Here is a 20,345-nt window from a genome sequence, read left to right as displayed (position 1 = left end):
TTTTTGACCGCTTTAACTGCCACTGAATATTTCACATATCATCTCGTACAAAGAGTTTATATCAAACTATCTCTGGGGAAAAGAGAAATCATGCTAGCTTTTCGTTCTCTGCAGAAAAAGAGCAATTAGTGTCGTACTTTTAGACAGTTAAAGATGAAGAAGACCGAAACCACACGTTTAGTAACTTTGGGGGAATTGATAGCTAAAAATGTCATCGAGCGTTTCTTTGTTACATATGTTTGTTGATTATTTTGTAGTCTTACAGTTACGGCTGTAAGTGATATAATCTATCTAAAAGTTATTCTTGTGTGAAATATAATTTCGTCCGTCAGACTTATCTGTATGTGAAATCACGCAAAGGTGTGTTTATATATATTATATAAATATATGTATATACAGCACCTGTGTATGCGTCCCTTGTGTACATAAGTACATAAAATATTTCTGTAAATGTTTGTATATATTTGGCAAATGCAGATTGCTAATAATTTAAGAGACATGTAGAATAAAACATAGTATACTATTAAAGAATAGCTGTCGAGTATCGCCCAGGTTTTGTACGAGGTTGACGTATGCCAAACAAAAGTGATTACATTCTGAAAGATTCTTCAGACACACAAACCATTATGATTATGATGGTGCACAATTAACATATTTACACAAACGTAGTGAACTCACAAGGCAATAATGAGTCAGGACATATGAAACAAAAAGGAAACGGTAGGGCCTAATTACCCATCAAAACTTAAAGGCAGATTAGTTAATACCCGATACGGGATCTCTAGACAGCTGAGCACCAGGAATATATATATAATAATATAATTATATACATAATATGTAATACAATTATACAAATGTATGCATATTACATTATATATATATATATATATATATATATATATATATATATATATGTATATGTATATATTAACATATATATATATTTATATATATGAAACGTATATCATTATTTAATTACTTATAAATGATTACATGCAAACAGCGTTTTATGATAAAATTGACAAATGAAAGCAGTAAAGCAGGAACATTTCTTTGAAAGTGAAGTGAGAAAAATGTTAATGATATGAACACAATTCTTTTGACACATTTTTAAAAATCAATGTACATATTAATGTCTCAATTTATGTAAATACGTGTTATATATATATATATATATATATATATATATATACATTATATACACATACATATATATATACATGTAATAATCATTTATTGTATGTACATATGTATGTGTATACATGTGTTCGTGTGCGTGTATGTGTGTTTTGATTGAGAAAGAGAGAGATGATATAAGTAAAATGAACGAGGAAAATTCAGAGAGGAAAAATAATAGATTCCACGGTTTTACCAGGATGAAGTCGTCTAAAGCACCAACTATGGTAAACATCTCATATGTCAAATTATCTAATGGTTGATTGTCTTTCAGATAGAGATCTATCACCCTTTTCTTAAGTGACTACTACAGCCAATTTTGATGAGGATTTTAATTTCCTGAATTAATACACAGCATCTCATAATTTCATTTCAATTCCAATTCCCATGAGAAATTTAACTACTGGTTTCTAACCTCATGTAAATTTACATGTTGCTGTCATAATCAGGGTGGTAGCAGTAACAGCAAATAGTTAGTGTAGTTATAGCAGAAGAAGCAGAAACATATCTATTTATGGCGTTTGGAGCAGAGAGTAGCATGTAAATAGTTTGATTTTGGTAAAATCAAATGTTTTGTACATGTCTTACACTGCGAGTGTATTTATGTGTCCTTAATATCTATATTCTGCGATGGCAACCCTTCCATATGCTATTTCTTAATTTTTATCTTGACTCCTGGCTTCCTGATATTCTCTTCTCAAAATCCATTTAGTTGTTCCCACTGGAATGATTGATACCTTTCATCCTTTACATCTTCGTTGTTTTCTCATCCTCTTTAAAACACACGTGGGGTCTCTAAATGCCTAAGCCCTTTTGTCAAGAGATCAAAACTTAACGAAAAGCAGTTCAATCTCACAAATATAATCACAACGTTTAAAAGCCTTTCTCTGACTGCTCTCTTTTTGAACTCAGCAACTGAGTCAACACGAGGGTCACGCCCCTTCCTACTGGTCTGCTGATTAACAGCGTTAAGCCCCTCTTCCGATCCTACGGAGGGTAAACATATACCCCTCTCTACCACTCTCCCCTCTCTCGCAATGTCCACAACTTCACCGAGACTAGACAATACCCATCTAATAGCCTTAAACCTAACCAATACCCCCTTTTTAACAGTTGGGTGCTAAGAATCACCACCATTTGTTCAAAAGGGTCGAGACAACAATCCGGCGTTACGTCCATCCGATTTCTTCTTTTATTCTATTCAGAACCTAATTGACTTTCAAGAGCAATCCCAACCAGGGACCCACTCACGCTAGGTGAGCGCTAATCCCGGCTCTAGTATTTGCTCCCGACTTTGCTAACAGTTAGCTTCTAATTTGACATGACTTTTGTAATTATTCCTCTCTTTTTTGTCATTCCTTCTCGCCTGCTGTTAGCCACCCGTCAGCTCTTCACCACACAAAAACCCAACAATGCTCCCTAAATTCGTCATCAAACAATGACGAGGTCCCACGAATACACAAAGAAGTTAGCTAGCCTTCCATGAGGTAGCTTAAGCGAGCACCATGATAAAGACAAGAACTGTCCAATATGGAGAGTATAATACACTTTTATCACGAATTTCAGACATTATTCTAGCTCGCTTTGAAATGATGACAATAATTAGATTGATTGATAAATAGCTTGATTTATCAGGTAATGTACTTGTGAATTTATGCATGAATTGATTTTCATTTGCTCATGATGGTTGTATGGTCGTTTATCCGTTTATTTTTAAATTCATTTAGTATCTTTGAATATACTTGCTGATCTATCTATCTATCTATCTATCTATCTATCTATCTACCTATCTATCTATCTATCTATCTATCTATCTATCTGTCTGTCTATCTATCTATCTCTCTCTCTCTATATATATATATATATATATATTTGTTTATCAATCTGTATATTTATTCATTTGATTATGATAAGTGTGTTAGTCAGTATGTAAATCATTTAGGGCTTTCATGTCAGCCGATGTTTTTCATTTATTCTGTGCATAAAAAACAAAGGTTGACGAAAAATACATTTCAAATCAGCAACAAGAACACAAAAGTTATATGAAAACATCGGCATCATTATGATTAAAAAAAGATATGTACATCTCACCTGATCATAATACTCGTGAAAATGTTCTTTATAGAAACGTTGACACATGACGGCATCAAAAACTTGGGAAACCTACTGATAAAACGTCTAAAATGGTATCTAAAAAATGTGATTTAATGATTTATTAATTCAAACATCAATGAACGAAGTGCAGTGCAATGTATTTCCCCCAACCTATTTGAATACTCATTAAAAAGATTATCAACAATATGTTAAGCTGATAATCGAGAGACTTGCTTGCTGTGTAATAACAACCAACTGAACAAATGCACAATGCAGAACATCTAAAAAAAAAGAAACGTTTTGCAACTCTACTAATTTTAAGATGACAACCTGAAAGGGTGGTGAAAAAGTTCAGATTAAGCATGATGAATGAATTAGGATAAATATTTACAAATAAGTAACCTATAGAGTGTCATGGTAACCTGTGAACTCTCTCTAACTGTGTATAGTAAATTATCACGAGAGGAAAAAGTTGTGAAAATTTTGTGGCTCAAAGAGCTGAAGAATAGACAATAATTCATCCTTTTAAAAAAATCAACCGATTTAGAAACCTTCAAAAGGAACGAAAAATAAGATACGAAAGTGTATTCAGTATTTCGTCTCACGGGGGGGGGGGGGGGGGAGGAGCACGTCAGCGTAAACTTACACGAATTGTACTTTGCAAGGTGTTCATGATTGATGTTCTAAACCATACACTTTTCAGTATACGTGTGTATGAAAAAGGTTCAATTCACTTGGATGTTACATCAGGAAAGGTGACGACGATTACGGAGATGAAGATGACGGGGGCAGTACAGATCGATGTCATCACAAACCAGCATCATAATCATCATCATCGTCATTAATATTGTATCGCAACTAATGATGATGATGGTGGTGGAGATGACGTTGATGGTAAAGATGATGTCGATGATGTCAGAGTACGATGATGATGCAGACGATGCTGACCACGTTAATGGTGATGCTTTGATGATGTTCAAGTTTCATGATGCTGTAATAATTTGACTCCAGTTTCAAGAAAATATGTATATGATGAAAGATAGGTATAATACATTTGAACAGAATCACATATGAATTAGTTTATCATTTGTTACTGTTAAAAAGGACAATTTATACACTGTTTCTGATGTATCGATAAATATATGAATACGTTATAGTCCTACGCGACGTCGGAGTGAGTGACGACATATTCCGAATCATATATACTATTTGCTTCATCCGACACTAAAATCGAGGCATAGTCAATAGCATAGGCTCTAACTAACGTGTCTTTTTGTCCAAATCGTCTATAATCACGAACATAGAGGGGAGGAATCTGATAGATCGGCCGTTTAGGATCTTTCGATTTTTCTTCGGTCCATATTTGAGGACGCTTCCATGTGTCGCATAAAAAAATGCACCTGCAAATTGACTGTCCTTCCCTTAATCTTTCCCTCCACAGAATTGACAGACCAAGTTAAATACACACTCACACATTTTGTCCTGGAGTTTGAATAGGAAGTCTTGGTAAGAGGGATTATGTTCTGGCCTACAAACATTGTAAATAGCGGTTTTAGTTGCTACGCACTATATTTCTACGTAGCCTTCACTGGGAAAAAGACCCTTCTTCCATCAGAAGCAGTAAGACTCGGGTTCAATTCAATTCAATTCAATTCAATTCAATTCATTTCTACTTTATTTCCATCCAACAAAAGGTAATAAACAACACGAATTATATATTTGAAAAATTATACATCGTTTAACAATTTGTAAGGGTTGGATGGGACTGGGCAAGAGGAGTTTCTTTGTATGCTCATTCCCACTGCCTGTTTGTCTCTTCAGTGTGCGTACAAGAACAAAAAAGTGATTTCTCTTTTATTCTCTACCTACGATTTTTATAGAACAGTTTTTGAAATTGTTTCAGAGTTTAGAGAAGGACAGTGTGTAAAGTGATCAAGGTGTTCTGAGTCAAATCGGTATCCATGGCGCAAATATTTTATTCCAATAATTACGTCCTTGTAGCTGAACAGCATCCAGCATACTTTCAAGAACTTCGTTGAAATAATCATCAGCTCGCCCTCCTTCCTGAACGAGAGGAAATGCGCAGCCAAGACAACCGGGGACAACCAGGGGACATCTTTTGTCGGAGCGGGTCTCCTTCCTGGGAGGCCCACGGTTAACAAACATTAGGCAGTTTCTGCGGATGGTAGGGCTTATCCGTCAATATTGACAGTTTAAACGCAGCCTAACGAAATGCGAAGCGCCTCCCACCCATCTCTCCCCGGAGTACGGCATCACTTGGGGCTTGGTGGCGGTAAGGATGTAGGAAAGAGAAGGAGGGCGGGGGAAGAGGAAACGACTTATTTATCTCTGTTACTGATCAAGGATACATTGTACACCACGTAGCACTAAGAAGTGTCAATCTTTATATTCCTGATATTTAGGACAGGACACTCTTATAAAGGGAAGGGTGGGGCATGACACGCAGTGAAATGTACAAAGGTGTCAGTTTCCTGCTCTGACCAACTGAGTACCAATACAATGTGTCAGGTGCTTTATGTCTTGTGTATTGTACCTAAACATTCCATTCTCACGAGTATGCATCGAATACAATACAACTATTGACAGGTAAACGGTCATCGTTCTCTAAACTCCAACTTGGCTATTATATAAAATAGGCTCTTCTGCTTCGAACCACCCTCGCCATGTTAACCACATGCACTGACGTCACAACTAGAACAAGAATCCCCTGTTTAATACAAAAACCATAAATCTCAAACTTCCTCTAGGAACGTTCCCGCTTTCCTCTCATCAAACAAAGTATTCTTCCTTTTGCCGCACTCTCTACAACCAGACAAACGAGGAGGATGAATCGTCGTGTCACATCCAAGCTGCGCATGCGCGCCTGCGTATTGGCCTCTCAAGAGTCAACTTCACTTCGCCAGTCAGGCCCTTTTAATGTCACTTCGGCATCAACGGCCCAAGTGTATGCTCCAGGGGAGATTATCATCAATATTTGCACAATAATTACCAAAGTTTGACTTCCCTTTCCGCGCTGACACGCTGGTATTAGCTTACGATTTTGACGAGATTTGCTTAATTGTATTGGTCTCTACTCGAGTCGCCATATTGATAATTCCAATCGCATTCCAATATGGTATTCTATCGGGGAATGCCATCGCGAAAGGTCTGGCCATCGTTAATTATTTACGATTCAAACTATATTTGGGGAAAAAAGAGAGACTTAAAGGATAGACAAGTCCATCTGTAGACACTATTTTTTCAGTAACTTGTGCTTCTCGGCTAGTGGCAATACATAGTTTACTTTGTTTGTGCTTCAAATTTGTCATTCCTTTTCGATTCTTTTATTGATGGATTGGCAATACCTTACTCTTTATAATACAAATTAAAGGGATTGTATGGTTTTTGTTGAGATGGGGAATTCAGATTTTAACGTTCTCAGAAATAATTAGCAACCACCTTTGAAATATTAAAGAACATTAGCATTCTAAGAAGAAGGAATATGTTTACTTGAGTGAAATCAGTTTTGATATGGTTGAGTAAAACAAAGTGGTCCTAAGAAAGGTGGGTCCCACCTTATATTAGGACATCTTTGATTTGGGATATCACAGCCATTTCAAACCAATTTTCATCGAATCTTCTTAGAATTTTATGCTCTTTCATATTTAATAAGAAGTTTCATAAGAGGTTTCTCATTATCTCACAAAAAAGCTGGAAACCTATTTCTCAACCAAACCTGTACCAACCATCGCATTTTAATGCTCATTTCTATATGTTGATTGTGTGGAATCATTCCTTAGATTTGAAAACATCATATTCAAATGAGTACGTTAGTACATGTACCTACTACGTGCTCCGGCATTAGATACGACACACACTCATAAACATAAACACTTAGCGGTTAGAGGGTAAGAAGTGAGACAGCGAGAGGGAATGACGAAAAAGGAGAGAGAGAAAAATAATGTGCGGGTGAGTGCGTGTGTGTGCGTGTGTGTGTGTGTGTGTGTGTGTGTGTGTGTGTGTGTGTGTGTGTGGGGTGGGTGTGTATGTGTGTGTGTGTGTGAGTGTTTTGTTTTCTCATTAGCAATCACCATTACACGTGCAATACATCATCATGCGATAGTCACCTATAATTGCTGAGTTGAGAATCAGTTGGTATGGAATGAGAGTGGGATGGAGGAGGAGATGTTGTGATTTACAACCAGAATGTTATGGTGTTTGTTCTGAGCTCAGACTTCTCTCTGTACCCTCAGGTTTGGGAGTAATCTCTGACTCATAGCTATCCCTGTAAATCACTGCAGTTTAGGATTAGTTTGACTCATACCGTCTTCAGCTTTCTCAGATGTACGTGAGGGGAGAATTGTGATGGGTTTTTGAGGATCTTGTCCCAATTCAAAGTTGTCAGTAATCATGGTAATTCGGCGGCAAGAGTTGGACGCTACACGTGCAAAGTTGCGTTTTGATTCCACAAGATGCAAAGAAAACCCCATAAAAACTTTTGAGAAATACCTTCTAGATCAACAAAATTGCCTTATTGTTTAAAGAAATTTAATAGGAAAACCACTGTGATATGTATGTATATATATACATATAGATATATATATGTATTATATATATATAAATTAATATATATATATATATATATATATATATATATATATATATATATATGTATATATATATATATATATACACCATGTACATATTCATACGTTGGTTGATGTGTGAGTGTGTGTGCTATCTCATGAAGCTTTCCATGTTTGATTTGACTTTAATAGTTGTTGCCAACTTGTGTTTGAACTTTGAACGTTGAACAGCTGGATGGTGTTTAGAGGATATCATGACGGAGGTATTTACATATAATACGAGAAGAAGAAAAAATCTACTCTTCCCAAATGATTGTCAATTTCTTCCATTTAAAAAAAAATCACACCACAAGATAAAAAGAAAACAAAACATGCATATCACATCAGGTGAATAGATAAGCGCATCGTGACACTTGACATTCTCCGCAGATCTTTAGTTATATGTTGATAAGAACAGAGCCGGTACCAGTACCTATCGGGATCCGTTTTACTTGCTCAAACGTGACCCTTACTCCAAATGCTCGATGCCTTCTTTGAAGTAATTTTGAGATCATGGTGATGCTGTATTTTGGACGGCTTCCTAAGACCTCAAACCTTGCTACGATCTCCTATATCTCAGTGTGTTTGGTCACATTTCCTATTGTCCCTTTCTACCTGTTTATATGCATTGATATCGCAGATATTTTTTCTTGAAGCAATTATAAAAGTCATCACACATTTGCCAGTTATAAAGTTTCGTCACACTGTTTCAAAAGAATAATCATGAATATTTGAATTATTGCAGACTTCCGACAGACTACCTTGGGTGAAATAACACAAAAGCACCTCAGCGAAGGAAGTGGAGTGACAAACAAGAAATTAGTCATATCGCAGTTTGTGGTTCGTTGTCAAAGTCCGGTACAATACAGCTACCGATATGCGTCATTGGTCGTTTAATATGTTATGTCGACCATGTAATTCCATTTTCCTAATGCGTCCTTCCTACTTTTCTGGTGCCCTTATACCCTTATATTGAGGACTTATCCTGCCAACACATCGAGCGTCTGTCAGTAACATTTGATAATCCGAAACTTGTAACCATCATGTAACGTAAAAAGAGCTCAATTTCCCCCAACACACGCCAGGCCGTCTCTGTTATCCACGCCTGGACAGCGTCGTGCGTATTCCGTGTAACTGACAGATTAACGTGAAATGTAATTCATTCAAATTTACGTACCTATTCTTTATCGTCGTACAATATCAGAAACTATTTTTGTCTTCTGTCTGCTGATCACGTTTCTTTCCAGTGAATCTGAGAAGATATAATCGCAGCATGCCATTAGCTAAATCGAATTCTGGCGGGATTTTCATCCCTGCTGACGACAAAACGCCTTTCTCTTTTCTCTGCCTAATCGAATCCACTTTCGAAAGCGGTCGTGATTCCCTGCTAACACTGCATGCGCACGTTTAACCAAAGAAACGTGTTCAGTTTAATCGCAAATCATTGCGATGTTGTTTATTTAACACAACGTTTTATCGGAATTAACAATCAAATTAATTGACATGATTTCTAAGGTCGCGTTGAGTTACAGACGGCCGTTCTGTTCTCGGGCACTTCTTTCTCCGCCTCTGAGATTGGTCGCGTGCGGGCGGCTGCCGGGTTTAGTTAACGCGCGATTTACCAGCATGCAGACACAATGACAAGACCGAACACTTCAACAGTGGTGAACGAAGGGAGGGACACGGTGAAAGGTTCGGTGAAGAAGAAGCTTATGATACGGCCCGCAAGCTATCAACGCCAATTATTACATAGTGCTAGAACAATATTTTAAGCTCATCATTTTCATGAAACGCGAACGAGAGATTTGTTCTGCAGAAGTCTGTAATATCAGAGGAAGTGTGGTCAAGTCCCCGCAAAGGCGATAGCGCGGTGCACTACCTACCAACTGCCACCAGCACGGCACACAATTCAAGATTGATATGAAAATGACTTAATTTGATAGCCAGGGAAGCTATAAGGGGAAGAATGGGACCTATGCAAACATTCTAGTGAAGTTTCATGCGGCCTTAATGGAATTACGGAATACTGAGGTTCCTTGGAAGGGGCAGCGACGGGGGTGCGCGGATGTCGCCAGCCCGTAACAACCAGAGTGTGTTTAATCTGTAAGTTTAGATTTTAATGTTAGAGATACTTGAAGCTGTTTCCGTTTGGGGGCGGAGGCGGGGGGAATGTCAGACGCGTTTCCCTCGGCTCTATCTGAGCAACTATTGATGGCCTTCCATTAGGATAATAACATATTAGCTGGAATTAAGTAACAGTAAACATGCGACAAACTCCTCACTGGTTATCGATGGATGAGCATACAGTCCCATTTTGAGAACCAACAAAGTGTCCCTCTCAATCTCGGGTCTTTTACTCTCTCCTCCTTGGTTGTACCCCTCCCCCCTTTTCTCTATCTCTCTATCTCTCTTATCCTCTCATTTCTGCCAGTCCTTCTCTCTGTTTTCCTCTCCATCTTTCTTTCTATCTTTATCTCATGCTCTCGATTTTATACCAGCAAAGTCGTTTCTACTTTCTTCCTCCCTCTCTTTTCTACTTTGGGTCTCGCTCACTCATTCTCTCTCTCTCTCTCTCTCTCTCTTGTTTTTCTGTCTGTCTGTCTATCTATCTATTCATTTTTCTGTCTAAATATCTATTCACCTATGATATCTAACCATGTATGTAGGTGTGTGTGCATGTATGTATAGGCCTATGTATGTATGTATGTATGTATGTATGTTTGTATGTATGTATGTTTGTATGTATGTATGTTTATATGTATGTATGTATGTATGTATGTACTATCTATCTATATCTACGTATGTATGTATGCATGTATGTATGTATGTATCTATGTATATGTATGTATGTATGTATGTATATATGTATGTATGTATGTGTGTATGAATGTATGTGTGTATGTATCTATCTATGTATGTATCTATCTATCTTACCAGCTGATATCTTTCCATCTTTCCATGCATCTATTATAAATTATGGATCTATCTTTCAATCCGTCTCGATATCATGAGTCATAAAAAAAGTGAGTATTGACATCTCCTTACTTGTCTGTTTGTTCGTTCTGCTTATTTTTTTTCAGTCGTTAATCAGCTTTCGTTTCAATCGAACATGTGCTTTGCTCGTTTTGTTTTCAGACAGACGGCTTTAGTGTTTGTGTCCCTCGTTATTATAATCATATCGTGATAGGAAAGATGCTATAATAGGCATTGTCGCAAATGCTCAGAGTTGAATGATGTATATAGCACAATAAACACTAAATTAGTTGTCGTAATTGTTAAAGATCCGAAATGCTAAAACTTTCTGTAACAAAACATACAATGATGGCAGAATCGATCCAGTCATTGAATGCAAAAAAAAAAAAGGACAAACAGACTCTTGGAAAGGGATAAGAGGTATAAACTACAAAGAACAGAAAATGGTTATAGTTTGCTTTTGATCTGAAACGAAAAGTTAGAACAAAGATTTGTTGTTGTTGTTTTTCTGCTCGCGCGCGCTTAGATACAGACCTTTACACTTAACTGATGTAACTTTTTTTTCTGTATATAAAGTTAACCATATGTTCACTTTATGATATTTCTTCCATTTTCCTGTTTCTTCTTTTTTCCCTCTCTTAACCCTTGTCTCTTCCAGCCCGGTCTCATTCTACCCTCGTTCCCAACATCCCCTGGTCCCCCCTTAATGGCGCCACTTCCGTTCCTCGCCATCTTGTGCCGATCTCATCATCTAAGCCCACGTCCTACTGGTGATCAATGGATGGTGGAAGGTACTTAGAGGGTAATAAACGTCCAATGATTCTTATCGAGTTGCCTTTTAACTAAAGCGCTACTTCTTCCCCATATTCTCCAGATCGAGGGTACAGAGAAGAGTCAGAGAGACCGGTTGAGATAGAGGGGGAGAGAGCGAGGGAGAGAAAGGAAGAGAAAGATAGGAGGCGCTGTAAGAGCCATCAACAACTTCTCCAGGAGAAAACACGGCGGCGGCGGTGGCGGCTGCAAGCGGTAGCGCCTGCTTCGCTGGTTGGACCTCATTGATCGGATGCGGCGCTGAGTGTAAACAAAATCTCGAGTCTCATACTCCGTGCATTGCTGCGCATAAAAGGCGACAATCTACGCGTCAAAGCTCTTCATTTCCAGCCAATCTCGAAACATTTTTCTCTTGACTGTGACTTCCTCATTCTCCCTCTCTCTTTTAATTCTTTCTTTAGTTTCTTTTTTTTTTTTCTCATCGAGGCAAGTTGCTGGAGCGGCGGTTAGGAGCTGCGAACCGACCGGAAACGCATTACACAGCTCCGCATGCTATCAAGCAGCCTCTCTCGGGTCAAAACAGTTAGTAACTCTTCAACGAGAATGTATCTCCTCAGAAAGTGTTGTCTACTTTTAGCACACGTCTTGATATCATTCACCCCTCCCCTCCCCATCCCCCACCCCAACCAGCTCTAGTAGCTTTTAAAAGCATTTCACCCATCCAACTGCATATACTTCGCACTACATCATAACACTCCATGATGAGGATAAAGACATCAGACTGTAAATAATCCGTGTGACAGAATTATGTGAAAACAGGGTTAACGTATGCCCAGAGTGGTCCAGCGACACTTATGGCGTCATGAGCAATTTGCTCCCAAAAAGAGGACAAAATTATGAGTCATTTTTAACTGTGAGAACTGCTTTCATGTTGATGCCTATGTGCCACTTACTCAAACAAGAAAATAATGGAAAAGGCGTTGAGGCAATTAGTATTTGGATGGATTTCCTGTTAGAGAACAATAGAAACCACATCAGTTGAAAGGAGGTAAACCCAGAGGAAGAAGTTTAATGTAATTGTGTAACGTGTTCTCACACCACCTGATGTCATGTTAATAACAATATTTCATTTTTGGCAGCAACGCAAGGATATTTAGTTAGTCTTGTTGATCGATAAAGTCATTTTAATCGCAGGCATCGAGGTGATGAAAGCAATATAGCCCGGTATCATTGTAAACAGTTAACGCAAAGTTTGCATAACCGACTTATGTCAATCAGCCATTTCACACGCCATATCTAATGCATTTTTTTTTCTGAAAAAAATTGGGGGAAATTATCTAATCACTACTATAGAGGAAAATTCAGAAATCATGAAGTGATGATTATTTTTTTAATGATAGCTCAAAGACATCATAACAAACTTAACATTTGGGTGACAGTTCGTATCGAACAAACTAGTGAATCTAGTTATCTAGAACGGCTTAGAGTCATAAAAGTTATGACAGTCATAAAAGTCAAACTACATAATTGCATATCCGTTCACTCTATTTTCCTCTGTTGCAGTGCTGTGTTGCTTCTGAATGTAAATTATAAATGCTTTACTGACATAGTACTTTTGTTAGAAATGAAAATAAATGCAATGAAATGAAATCAAATGAAATCAAACCATATCAAATCAAATCAAATGAAATTTCAGTTTGAGAGTTAGGGACTCCCGACTTCACCTCATGGGTTGGGAACATTTCAAATCTTACCTCAAATCTAAGTTAGAGTTTTAGTGGCCTGAATGGCAAAACAAAAAAAAAACAAAAAAAACTTATAATGACATCTAAAAAGATAAAGACTTCTAAGAAACAAACTGATTCTCAATACTTTATTTTACATGCACTGTTATGGTGCGTCCCGAATATGAGGTTTGTCTCTCGTCAGGTGGTAAACACAATCTTGCTAATACAAGCTTGCATATATAGTAATACAAAAGATAAACATCACATAGATGTCAAAAACACAATGAGAAAGCCGTTCATCATTATCAATGATCATTTTTGTCATCAGTATTACCATAATCAATACGCCATTGAAAGAAATTAATGTTTGAGACAAACATTGTCCCCAATCCTTTGCAACTGGCACATGCGTAAGTAACCAAAACGAAAGGTGAGTGTTCTCTTTTGTCAATACATTTGAAAAATAAAAAAAAAAACCAGCAGAATGGTGGACATGTCTGTCTGTGTGAATTGTGACAGAACCCGCTATATGTGTAAACTTTTTGCTAACATCCGTCATTTTGTCCACTAATTTCTCATGAGACTAATAGCCCGATCAAGAAGCAGGCGAGTAGAGCCATTAGATTGTTAGAGCGGCAGTCTCTTTACTAGAACCCGTTTTGTACAGACATCGCCCGCGCTGCAGCAAGAATCATTGTCACTGTGCGATAGAATGTCATTATCAGAAGAAATGTGTGAAAGAGATTTAATTGAGAGAAAGAGATACTGTGTCCTTCAAACTGATCATTTCTTACTAATGATATCATCGTTTCTATCAAACCAATTGAATGGGGAGGATTTTCCCTTCTATTAGTTCTAAGGTGGATCCCCATAAAGCCATTCACAGGAATTGAGATATTGGTTGCTCATCTTCTCGCATCCGGTGACACAGTGAGCCATTAGTTTCGAACGAGTTCTGTCTATTTTGAGTTCAATAATAATGTTCAAAGGTGAGAGAAAGAAAAGAGAAAGAAAGAAATTAAGATAGCAACATTGTTCAAAAAGTTGTCTCCTGCATGCAAATCAAGCAATGCTTAAGCTGTAGCCCTTCTGCGTTATTCACTGCATCACTGATATGTTCTGTCGTACATTGTAAAGGCAATGAAGAAACTGTATTGCTGTATATTCTAAAGGTAATGAAGAAACTTACTTTGGTAGCAATTAATGCTTATGTATATCCATTTATATAAGTATGGTACCATCAATGTACACCTGTATATGATACATGTGTATGTATCTGCACGAGCAATGATTTAATGCAGGAACCAATAAAATCAAATCAAATCAAAAGATCACTTTGCAGTCATTTTGGTGGAATATCATCATTTCTGGTCGGATAGAACTTTATCGGTGATGTCGTCTTATGTGGTCTTCAGTTAAAACAACATGACTGCTAGATATTATGAGGACGAGCGCAAATATCCACCATAATTATCTAAATGCTTCGTAATGCAACAAAATGTATTATGTATATAAACATTATATGTGAACATGTAAACATATGGATATCATGCACTGATTTCACACAGGGTCATGCATCCTCTGTGTGCGCGATATTTCTTTAAAGCAGTTCTAAAACATTAAAGGGATGATATAGTTTTGGCTTTGAAGTTCAAGTTTCCAACCTTTGTGTGAGATAATGAGAAACCTGACGTGTGTATTTTCTTCAATTTGTCTCCCTCTACAATTCACTCCTCAACCTTCACCTCTCTGATTTATATTAACCCTCTTATGATATATTAAAGAGCACACAAACTTAAGAGAAATTCAATTTTTTTTTTGATGAAAATTGGTTTTGAAATGGTTGAGATATCCCAAAATAAACACATACAGAGGTTCCAAATGAAAGATGGGACCCACCTTTTATTAGGACCACTTTGTTTTACTTTGATTATTGATATCTCGTCCAAATAAACTTTGAATTCCTCTGATAATTGTATAATCTTTAATAGTCCATAAGAGGTTTTTAATTATCTCACAAAAGGTTAAAATCTGAATCCCCCATCTCACCCAAAGCTTTACCATCCCTTTAATGTGAGTAAGGTATGACAGGAAAGAGATTTTTTAACCTTCATAAATGTGGCCTCAATCATGAATCCTCTTCTTTCTTTTCTCTTCCTTTCTTCTTTCTGTTCTTCTTTTTTTGGGACTGTTTTTCAGGAATGTTTTTTGATTTTCTGTATCTTTACCCTTCAGTGCAAGGCTTCCCCAGCCATAATGTCAGCTTCAGGAGTATAGTCCTCCAACCATTGTGCGTCAGGTGGGAGAAAATTGGGTCAGAGTCTAATCTTCGATCCCATCCCTGAGCCCTAGCTCACGGTGTGACCCGATTAGATGTCACTGTACACCACCTCTACCTTCCTCACAAGTTCTCCTTTTGACCCCACCCCATCACCCCTCCCCGAAAAGCGCTCAACTTGTTGAGTCTGTTCTAGATTCCACAGTCCCATTTGGCCGAGCTCTTTCACCTTTCACCTTCACGCCCTCTTTTAATTCTCTTCTTCCTTAACCTACACCCATGATAGCTGTCCTCTTCTCCAACCCAAACGTGTGTGCGTCCGTCAAGCATAGACATCATTCTTGTCAAAATCTTCGCCGTTTGTTTCGTCTTCAGTTGACGATAACTATCATTTACTGAAACTTTGCGTGCTTGTTAGTTATTGTTGCCTTTATGCGTCTATTTTTCGACTAAACCAAGGAGGAATGCCTGCTTGACTAAGCGTAACCTACTGATCTCATGACTGTCTAAATGCACAGCTTCTTCCTCTTGTGATGTGCTGCAGAATCATCGTCTGCCATTTTTCGTCATCCCCACTCTTTGTTCTCCCTGAGAATGTCGTCGTCATTATGTATGCCAACACCTGGAAGACGCTTGTGAAGGGTGTTAATGTGTTATCCTGGAGTAACCCGCCTAACCTGGGTAGCCATTTAAATGAACCCTACCTACCAGATCACCTTTGCAAATTCACCTTCAGTAAAAAATTTCTATGCCCGGGAAACTTTCCACGCCTGGTTCGCTCCCCCTCCCCCTTCCCTCTCCCCTCTCACTTTTTCTCCCACTTTCTCTCTGTGCTTGCTTTCTGGACCTCCTCGGGGACTTGTTCCTAATCCATTGGCTCTAATCCAGGCGACAATAACCAAGTCTTCTCTGATTACCGAACTTAACTCCGCCAAATTACAAAAATACCTCCAAAATTTCTATCAAAACGGGGGTTCTCTAGCTATCAGTGGGCCCGCCGCTCCAGAGAGCGCTATAGATGATGCTGTTTTCTTACGAAGCCTTGGTCAGCCGTAGGGTTCCCTTTCCAATCTGCGAGTTACTAATCCTTGTTGGCACAAACTAAACACAGCGGAGGATCTGGTGGACTTCTTTTCCATTGCAGCATTAGCCAACCATCTCGTCCCTCACAGGTAATACTCTTGTTAATCCCCTTTCCTTTTCCTGGGGCAGCTTGTGGGGTGGCTGTCTCCCTATTCAGGCCCAAACCCGTACTAATATTTACAGTGGGCTGTTTTCTCGTCTTACCTTTCCTGCAAGCTCAGTGAAAGGACTCGGCTTTGCATTCAGAAGGGGAGAAAAGCCCCATTCATGCTCAATGTTTACCCCTTACTACATCGTCAACAGCAGGCTTTAAATTGCAATTAAGCGGGTAAATAGGGTTTAGCTACCGCCCGGCCTGTCAATCTCACTTCCAGTATACTGTAATGGCTTTAATGCTAACACTTAAACAATTCCATTCAATAAGTTTGAAAAAACGCGTAATTTGATAAAGTCCCCTTTCTAATACCGCGGTCTTTATCCCCCCGTCCATGTTATCTTTCTGGTTGGGAATGAAACGGAATCTTTCTGACACCCGGCTCCCCTTCATTTTGTGGAGCATTGACCCGCTTTAACCCCCTTCCATCTGCACAACCTCCCTCGAAAACAGTCATCGCAGGTGCGAAAGGACGGATTAAGCATTCTACCAGCCGCGGCGGATTAACCAGTATTAATCGAAATTAGCCTGGCATCCAAATCACGAATGCTAACAGAAGCCCTACAAACGAGAACTTAATAAAACCACATGTGCCAAGTACACGTGATGGTAGCAGCCTAGAATATTGATAACGGACAAATCGACTTCAGTTATCTCCAAGGCGATGACAACACAAACAAAGAGCAACAAAGTTGGAAGCTGAGAAGCTTTCTGTATCTCCGTGGTGAGATACTCCGCATCATTCCATCTTGTCCTTGCATCCATCATCCTACACACAGTATCTATGTTGGTGTCACTAGGCTACCGTTGCTAGGCGTCGGCAGGCATCTTAGATTCCATGACAGTCACTGGGTTGTCCTCACCGCTGTTCATCTGAGGTTAGCATCTTCTTGCACGCATTGTGGATAATCTTGCCTGGTGTACCTGACAACGAGTTGTAAACTCATTACATAATGGACGTTGTAGATATCCCTTTTTAACCTATTACAAAGACAAATATCATCTTTATAATATGAAGCCTAATGTTCTTGATGTCAGGTTATTAAAGTCATCTGTGAAAATGTTCGATCAAAAGTGACAATATCTGCATTCTGCAGCCAGTATTGTGAATTGTTTCGTTACATACATACGTATGTAGCAGACGGAACTTAAACGTAAGTGTTGATTTAGGTATATCATGTAAACATCATAACTTATATATAAATATATATACTACTCAAAAAAAGTTAAGGACCACTTTTTAAAACGTACACATTTGTACACATTTGTACCACTTCACAATGGGCCCACTTTTCAGGATATGCAATAATGCGAGAGACATCATGCAACAACTGAAACCACCCATGTGTGAAATTGTTACAGGGTGTTTGAGGAGATTCAAGACAGCCATATTCGGGTATTTCTAGAAATACAACACCCGGTTTGAAAATTGTATACACACATTAAAAAGTGGTCCTTAACTTTTTTTGAGTAGTGTATATATATATATAATTATATACATATATAAATATATATATATATAATTACATATATATATATAAATATATATATATATATAATTACATATATATATATATATATATATATAATTACATATATATATATATATATATATATACACGAATATAATGAAATATATGCATTTCTTTAGTATACATACCCTAAGCCAAAACGTACTTACTGTTTTCTGTTCAGCTGATCTAGATTCCACATTGCACAAACAATATTGGACTCTGTGTGACGTCGAAGGCTTATAAAGCAACGTTGTGCTTCTCATGTTTCGAAAAGTTACTCGTCAATTTGCAATTTTTCTCTTTGAGTGTGCTGCTCCAACACACATCCTTACCCTCGGTTTGTTTATTCTTTGTTAAAGGGATGGTACAGTATTGATGGAGATGAAAATTGGGCTTTAACTTTTTTTGCGAGACACCAAGAAAACACTTATGAAATAGTACAGAGCATACCGTTTTAAGAGGAATTCAAAGATTATTTGATAACAATCGGGTTTGGAATAGCTAAAACATCCAAAAACAAGGTAAAACAAAACGATCGTAATAAAAGGTGGGTCCCACACTTTATTAGGATCGCTCTGTTTTGGATATCTCGGCCATTTCAAAACCAATTTTCATCAAATAAACATTGAATTCCTCTTGGAATTACATGCTCTTTCACATTTTATAAGAGGTTTCTCATTATCTCACCAAAAAATTATAAAAACCTGAAGTTGAGTCTCAACCAAAACTATACGATCCCTTTAAAAAAGGCAAGTTAACTTGATAGAAATGTTCACTTCATTGTTAGACCTAAAACGATTGAGCTGTACGTTACAACCGGATTACGTCCTGAATTCCACTCCGGCCCAGGATTCCGATTCATTCACCAACGCTGCTCGTTGATGTGCATTCTTCTAATACGGAGACTGGTGCCGAGTGATCCTTGACTGTTAGCATGTATCACACGCGTGTGCCCGACGACTCTAGCCATGTTTGCTCGCATACGCAAGGTGAGAAACTCTTCAGTCCAGACGTTACAACGAAAGTAAGACATTAATGTTCCTAAGCTACAAGGCTAGACGTATCATTTTCACCGAACAATGGGGCCAATTCGGTTTGTACATAGTCCTGTGCGGACATGGTGTCATTTTCAATTGAGATTTGTCGCAGCGAAGTTTTCAGAGGGAGAAGGAGAAAAAGGAGAGCCTTAACCACGTTGCTAGGAACGAAAAACACGACCGAGGCGTGCGTGAATTGATAGCGGCTGTCACTGTGATACCAGCGGCCTTCGTTGGGTGTGAAGAGCGGCAGCTTACGGACCAGGGCGTCACCACACCGAGCCCACGGCCTTAAACTTAGGAAAATATCGGTAAATAATAGCCAGTTTAGCCGGCCGCGATCCTCTCCCCTCGATTTCTCTGCATTCTCTTCTTCTGCTGTCATGGCTGTATTGTTTATTCTGTGAGTAGGGTTATAGATGAGGCAGACATTTGGGGGAGGTTCCCACGCCGACCCGTCCAGCCTAGCTTTTCTTGTAGGCCTCGGTCTGGTGTGCGAGACCAAGGTCTAGTGGAAGGCTGCACGGCGCGTGAAAGGGATGCGTACAACAATCGGAATAACGAGCCGGCCTCGCTCGCTCGGAGCCGGCGAGTCGCGGGCAACGTGAGCGACAGACAGTGGTTGTCAAGCCCATGTTCTTCGCACGTCGTGCTTTCATACAGGTGTCGCTTCACACTGTTCTTTTATCCGTTCCCATTTTCACAGTCGTACATGATATGCCCCATTTGACCCTGTAACTCGGTGATGGCTCAACGGGCGCCCGATGGGGCCTCAAGTTCCCTATTGAGTTTGTGAAATCATCGGATCATAAGCCGTCGCACATCATTACAGAAAAACCAAGACCAACTCCAGCCGCAGCGTCCTTTGTTATCAAAACCTCCAGCAAACAGTCGGAACGGAAATAAAGAAACC

This window comes from Diadema antillarum, unplaced genomic scaffold (genome assembly GCF_040938485.1).
Source record: "Diadema antillarum isolate AM-2024a unplaced genomic scaffold, OU_Dant_1.0 scf00000029, whole genome shotgun sequence".
Lineage (NCBI taxonomy): Eukaryota > Metazoa > Echinodermata > Echinoidea > Diadematoida > Diadematidae > Diadema > Diadema antillarum.
This window is presented reverse-complemented; position numbering follows the sequence as displayed.